Source organism: Orycteropus afer, unplaced genomic scaffold (assembly GCF_000298275.1).
Source record: "Orycteropus afer afer isolate SDZICR_OR568_19922 unplaced genomic scaffold, OryAfe1.0 scaffold00956, whole genome shotgun sequence".
Lineage (NCBI taxonomy): Eukaryota > Metazoa > Chordata > Mammalia > Tubulidentata > Orycteropodidae > Orycteropus > Orycteropus afer.
The window spans coordinates 272957-279816 of NW_006922543.1; the positions used below are offsets into that span (position 1 = coordinate 272957).

Here is a 6860-nt window from a genome sequence, read left to right on the forward strand (position 1 = left end):
ATATACTATCATGCATAACTCAAATGCAAAAACAGCAGAAGATAGACTAGATGAATGGAACCTTCTAAAAATTAAATTTTTATGTGCTTCCAAAGGCTTCTCCAAAAGAGTCAAAAAAGAACCTACAAATAGGGAAAAAAAATATTAGGCAATGACATATCTAATGAGGGACTTATCTCTAGAATTTATAGAAAACTCCAACATTCAACAACAAAAAGACAAATAATACAATTTAAAAATGGGCAGAAGACATGAAAAGCCATTTCACCAAAGAGAATATTCAGGTGGCCAACAAACATCTGAAAAAATGCTCATGATTGTTAGGCATTGGAGAGATACAAATTAAAGTAACAGTGAGATACCATCTTGCTCCAGCACTAGTAGCAAAGTTCAACAAGACAGAAAATAACAAATCATGGTGAGGATGCAGAGAGATTGGGACTCTCCTACACTGCTGGTGGAATTGTAAATTGGTACAACCACTGTGGAAAGCAGTATGGTGATTCCTTAAAAAGTTGGAAGTAGAAATACCATTTGATGCAGCCATTATATTGCTAGGTATATATCCTAAAGGAGTGAGAGCCACAACAAGAACAGGCATATACACACCCATGTTCATTGCAGCACTATTTACAATTGCAAAAAGATGGAAACATCATAGGTGTCCATCAACAGAGGAATGGATAACCAAGCTATGGTACATACACACAATGGAATACTATGCAACCCTAAAGAATAACATAGAATCTGCAAAACACTACATAGTGTGGATGAACTTGGAGATCATTATGCCGAGTGAAATAAGTCAGAGAAGGACAAATATTGTATTAGTCTGTTATTATAAAAGTCAAGGAAAGAAGGAAATTTTTTTTGTTGGTTACGAAGGGTGGGTGGGTAGGGTATGAAATACTGTTAGATAGGTAGAGACAAATATTGATTTGGGTGAAGGGAAGGGCAATGTACCAAATGTGAGTGATCAACACAATGGCATTGAGGAAGAGGAAGACATAGAGAGGTGCATGGGAGGTACACAACAAAGATGAACCCTTTTGCACAGACAGTACTGTATTGTTAGTGAAGACAAACATTGATCTATGGGTGGATAGATGGGTGGACAGGTTGAACGATTACACCAAAAAAATCAAAACCAAACTCACTGCCATTGAGTCGGATCTGACTCACAGCAACCCCTCCTTGGGTTTCTGAGGCAGTATTGCTACAGAAGTAGATTGCCCAATCTTCCTGCCGAGGAGTGGCTGATGGGTTTGAACCACCAGCCTTCTGGTTAGCAGTCAAATTCCTTAGGCACTACACTCTATGCAGGGGGAGAAGTATGCCCAAGACCATGTATAGGATTAGCAGACAATGTTTCTACAAGTATATTTGTATGTCCTGTAAGAATTCCCAGGTATATAGTAGAGCTGACAAGGGACAAGGTTGTAGCCACTTCTTGGCCACAGCCAGCTACCCAGAGGGAGTGAGCAGTTGAACCTGTGGACTCAGGACCATAGTCGCAGGGGACATCAAGCTCAAATGGCATAACATACTACACAAAAACATTGTTCCACATTCTACTTTGGTGAGTAGTGACTGGCATCTTAAAAGCTTGCAAGCACCCATCTAGATGCAATGATGAGTCTCTACTCATCCAGAACAAAGAAGTATGAAGAAAACCAAAGATTCATGAAAACAATTAGTCCAAGGAACCAGTTCACCATGCGATCCTCAGCCTATACGACTATGAGACCAGAAGAACTAGATGGTACCCAGCTACCACTGTCAACCCCTCAGAGGGGGATGTATGTAGGAGATCCTAGATAGAGTTGGAGAGCAATGTGAAACAAAACTCAAAATCATTTTTTTGGGGAAAGGATGAAATTTGCTGGTCTGATAGAGCCTGGTGGAACCACTGAGACTATGGTCCCTAGCTGTCCTTCAGGTCTGGAATTGAACCCACACCTGTGGCTTCCACGCAACCAAAAGACGTGTATGAGCTGAACATTTACATTAGGTAGATGCACTCCTTGGAGAAATCGATCAATCATGGGAAAATAGAAGGGCTGTGTATGCACAGGGAGGGAGATCAGGGGGCAGGAGTACATGGGAGGGAAGGACCCAGGGAAGAGGTAACTATGGGGAGGATGTGGGAGGGGAGCTGTTGCATTGTGGGAAATTGTAGTCAATGTCATGAGACAAAGTGGATGTCAGCTGAGGTATGGAAAGTGAATTTACTCTGTAAACTTTCACTCAAATAACAATAAAAATAAAAAGGAGATTGACTTAAGACACAGCCTACACTAATACTTCTCATTAAAGTAAGAAAGAAAACCCTATGCCCACATGATTATAAGGACAGGTTTTGCACTTACAACACATACGTTTTGCTGACACTATTCAATCCCTAACACTGTTAATCAGTGCTGCAGTTACACAGCATTCATAGGTCTGGAGGAAAGAGAGGTCATGCTTACTGGAGAGTTCGCGGAGCGGTCAATGGCAGAGGGGATGACTGAGCAGAGCTTGCAGGGGAGAGGCGAGGAGAACTGCATCCCCACAGCTGCGAGTAAAGAAGTCCAAAGGGGTTGGGGGAAGGCATTGGGCAATGAGAATGGAAGAATATGTTGAGAAGGACACAAAAGGCCCAAATGAAGACCAGAATCCTGCTAGGGAGCCACGGGGAGCCTTTAAGTATTTCAGAACAGAGAGTGTTCTGATGAAAGACATCCTATTCTGGTGGCAGTATAAAGATGGCTTGGAGGAGTCAAAGCTACAAAAGTCAATAGAACACCGGGTCTTAACCAGTCCAGCAGGAGGCATTTGTTTAGAGCTCAGCATTCTCATCCCTATGGCAACAGGGTATCTTCTGTCCTGAAAGTCTGTGTGATCCCAGGACACCCTTATTGTCACTGTCTTTAGGCACAAAATGAAAAGCTGGATCAGGCAAGAGTCAGGCCATCTCCTGGCCCCAAGGCAGGCTTTGATGGAATTTTGACCCAACAGCATTTTCTCAACCCCTCCCCCACACCAATTTCCACAGTATCATTTTCAAAACAGGTCTCAAAGGTAGATTTCACTGAGAATCTGAGTAAAGAGTTATTTAACCACAAAACACAGGACTACCTCCCTGGATTACTCAGGCTCAGGGCAGTCAGTAAAGCTACAGAGCATTTGAGTAAACAATGACATGATCTGGATAAGTAAATAATGATGAAGAAAGTCTCCTTGGCAACGTGATGGACACTCAGGGACAGATCTGCCTCCCCATATAAAACAGCTAAAGCATTGGATGAAGTATATGAAACAGCAGTTTTCAAGACATTGGACAGCAGGCAAAGTAGGAGAGTGATTCCTGAGAGATGGGAATCAAGGAAGGTAAACCCATGCCTGCCCCAGCTCACTACCTGAAGGGTGATTCTAGGCTGCAGTGCAGGGCTCATGAACACAAGCAGAGCCCGCAGATTCCTTGAGTTGAGCAGATGGGACCGATTCTCTAGGAAGGTCAAGGAAGTCCTCAGGTTGGGGTACAGTGGAGAAAAGAGAGCTTTGCGAGGGAAACCTGCAGATGTGAAGAGTGTTTCCTGTAGGCTAAACTGAGTACTGATCAGCACATGCAGGTGAGGAGACAGCCTGTCATGGATAGAATGGGCACTTTTACCACCACTCACTGGGAATTAGGCCAAGCTCTGCCCCTCTAATTGTCAGTGAAGGCTTGTGGGAAGCAGTAACAAAGCCCCCTCCACCTGCCCCCCAGCCAGAGTAATCTAGGCAGAGACCAGACCCTACCTAGCAGTAATGAGAAGCCCCCTACCTCTGGATTTCACTGGAGGACGAGTGGAGAACCTGGTCTATGTGTAATGAGGTGATGTGCCCCTGCTTTCATGAGAGTGTTCTTCAGAGAGGGCCTGCTAAAACACCAGGTAAGGAAGGTTCAAAATCTCTTAACACAATACCTGAAATGACCAGTTTACAAATGAAAACCATGTGTAGTACCAGGAGCTAGTAAGATCTCAACTTGAATGAGAAAAAAACAAACAACAGATGCCAACACTTAGATGACACAGATTATAGAATTTTCCCAAAAGGATTTTTAAGGCAAGAAGCCATCAGAAAATACTTAAAAGAACAATTCCAAACACATACAAAAAATATAGTCTCAGCAAAGAAATAGAAAAGGTAGGGACTAAGAATTTTAGAATTGAAAATAGAGATGTTAGATCTAAAAATACAATAAATAAATAGATAGATAGATAGATAGATAGATAATCCAAACTCAACAGATGGGTTCAATAAAGGACAAAGGGAAAAAAAAAAGTGTGAAATTGACATAGAACTATAGACACTGCTCAACATGAACAGAGAAAATAGATTTTTTTAAAAATAACAATCTCAGGGTTATGGAAGAAGTAAGAAAAAAATTAACATTTGTATCTTTGGGGTCCTGGAAGGAGATGAGGAAGAGAATGAAGCTGAAAATATTAAAAGAAACAATGGCTGAAAATTGAGAAATACACAAATTTACAGATTCAATAATCTTAGAATTCTAAATCACAACAGAAAAGAAAGAAGAAAGGAAGGAAGGAAGGAAAGAAGGAAGGAATCTACACCAAGACACATCATAGTCAAACTTCTGAACCCTAAAAATGAAACAGAAAACTTTGAAAGCAGCCAGAGAGAAACAATGCATTACTTGTAGGGGTCAAACAGGTGCAACAACAGCAAATTTCTGTTCAAAGTAAAAAAATAATAATGTATTGTTGGGCCTATAAGATTTGTGGACTTCAGATGTATGGTGGCAATGCCACAAATGCTGAAAGAAACAATATGAAATTATGTTATTGAAGCTTCTTCTATTCTAGTTGAAGTAACAAGATATTACTAGAAGACAAAGCTCTCCACTCTAAACCCTAAGAGTTATAGGCAAGAAGCCAACCAGGGAGATCAAATGGAATCATAAAGTTAATCAATTCCCATGCTGGGAAAGAAGGAAGTTCTCAAGCAATGACCTCAGCTCCCACCTTAAGAAACAAGAAGAGCAAAGTTAATGTGAACTAAGCAGAAGAAAGGAAATACTAAATAACAAATAGAACACAGTGCAAGGGAAGATAGAAAAAGTGTAGAGAAATCAATGAAGCCAAGACCTGGCCCCTGGAGAACGTCAATGAAGTTGTTGAACATCTGGCCAGGCTGACGAGGAAAAGAAAGGAAGTGAGCATGGATTACCAATGTTGGAAATGAAAGACGTGACAACACTCCTATCGCATGGTGGTTGTTATGTTGTTAGGTGTCGTTGAGTCATCTCCGACTCATAGTGACCCTATGTAGAGCAGAACAAAAACTGCCGCATCCCGTGCCAGCCTCACAATCCTGATTACACTTGTGCCCATTGTTGCAGCCACTGTGTCAATCCATGGGGTTGAGGACCTTCCCTTTTTTTGTAGGCCCTCCCCTTTATGTGGTACATTTTACATATTTGCAGATTATTGCACATTAATGGCAGCTCAACACAGGTACTATGAGAAAAATGAAATTAAATATGACCAAAGATGACAAATATTTCCTTCTTAGTGCTATGGTCACTGAAAGGTTGAGAATTCAAATCCACCTGCCTCTGTGGGAGAAAGACGTGGTGACTTAATCCCATAAAGGTTCCAGCCTAGGAAATCCTATGCGGCAGATCTACTCCATGACATTGGGTCACCATGACTGGGAACTGAATAGACAGCATACAACAATAACTATGTTGTATCTGAGGATCTGGAAGAGCACCTGACATGTAAGAAACTGTCCTTAGATGTTTGAGGAATGAATAAGTGAATGATCAGGACACTGATGATGATAATGATGGTGGTAGTGTGGTGGTCCTTCTCCAGTCTGAGTCTAGCAGTACAATCCAGACACTGATCTGCCTAGATTAGAAGTTCGGCTCAAGGGGAGCACTGGAAGTCCATCCCCAATGACTCCTGGTCTTACTCCGACATACCAGGGGTGCTGTGTGTATCACCAACCTCCTAGACTTCCTTCTTCCCTGCCACCAGGTCAGATGGAACGATCCCCCAGCTCACCATCAGTGATTTTAGGTCCCATCATTCAGTGGGACTACACTCAGATATAAGATGTAGAGGCAGGAGCAGGGTCTGTGTAAGGTGGAGTGATGGTCTGTTGAGGAGGTATCTCCAGAGGTAAGATAAGCTACCAGAGCTCCCTGAGATAAGTAGAGAAGGGCTAATTACGGAGGAGATTAACCAGCTGGAAACAGTGCTGGGCACCTAGTCTCTTCTCAAAAAGTGCTTAGTGATGTTGTTGAATCAACTTTACAAGAACTTTGTGCATGTCCCAAATGCTCCTTTGTCAAAGAGAGGACACATTCTCCTGAGATAGACAACAGATGTTTTCCACCCTAGAGCTAGATGGCTGTGGGTGGCAGACTTCTCTGCTTTCTCTAGTTCCAGTGAACACCACCCTTGCCACCAGAGATACCAAAAGCAGTTGGCTTTAAAGGACAGAAATTTGTTTTCTCACAGTTTGGAAGCAAGAAGTCCAAAATCAGGGTGCCAGCCCTAGGGAAGTCTATCTTCCAGCTCTGGACAAAGATTCCTTTCTGTTTCTGTAGCCCTGGCATTGCTTGGCTCCTTGGTGACCTCCACGTGGTGCTTATCTACTCCCACCCTCACCCCTGCCTGCTTGTGCTCACTTGCTTCTGCCTAACGTGCTCTTCTCATGTCACAAGTGGTTAGGGTTAAGACACACCCTTCACGGATAGAGCCTCATCAACCTAACAGATAGCTCTGTTCCAAAATGAGATTGACCCACTGGCACAGGCATTAGGAATTACAACATGACTCTTTAGGAGCTATGGTGGC

At 42.5% G+C, this 6860-nt stretch overlaps 1 pseudogene; it reads left to right on the top strand.

Annotated features, from left to right (window-relative positions):
- The first annotated feature begins 2463 nt into the window (after window positions 1–2463).
- Window positions 2464–6860, top strand: part of LOC103212413 — a 209394-nt pseudogene continuing 204997 nt past the window's right edge.